Genomic DNA, 663 nt, shown 5'->3' on the forward strand with positions numbered 1-663 from the left:
CTAATGTAAACACATTAGGTAGTGCTCTATACTGCTAGAGCTGAGCATAATTAGATAAAAATAACGTCCGTGGTCACCTGTTATGGGTACTGAAATTGTAAGCATCCTTTGAATCAATGCTTGCCATTTTCGTTCTTAAAACGAATATACTTATCAATAGAAAAGGTTTCTGTTCTTAAAACGAATATATCGTTTTATTTATTTCTCACTTTTTAAAAATTTATTTATTTATTTTTAAAATCTTTTCTATTTATTTATTTATTTATTTAATTTTATGATATATGGTCCCTAGATAAGGGACATATCAGACATTTAAACTGATAAGAACAGATATTATACTTGATCTTAGCCAAAAAGCCGAGATCTGATCTATGATTGATGCGTCAAGCGCCATATCCTATTTTGTTAGCAAGGGAATGCGTAGATAATAATTCTTCCCTTGCAATGCAGCTAAATCCCCATCTGTTGCTGATGTCCAGTGTCTGTATCCCTTATGACATATTTGGTAATTGGTGATTATGTCTGGATACGAGTAGATCGGCATCTGGTGTTCCATATCGTGTAGAAACATCAGCAAATACTATAGCCCAACTTGGTGTTCTCCTCCAAATTCCTCTCTCGATATATCAGATGGACTACAAGATTATGTGTTGTAAAATTCTA

The 663-nt window shown here is 33.0% G+C and overlaps 1 pseudogene; it reads right to left on the minus strand.

Moving 5' to 3' along the window:
• Positions 1-260: 260 nt before the first annotated feature.
• LOC116984278 lies at positions 261-369 on the minus strand (annotated as a pseudogene).
• Positions 370-663: the final 294 nt, after the last annotated feature.

The sequence above is a fragment of the Amblyraja radiata genome, chromosome 19, assembly GCF_010909765.2.
Source record: "Amblyraja radiata isolate CabotCenter1 chromosome 19, sAmbRad1.1.pri, whole genome shotgun sequence".
Taxonomy (NCBI): Eukaryota; Metazoa; Chordata; class Chondrichthyes; order Rajiformes; family Rajidae; genus Amblyraja; species Amblyraja radiata.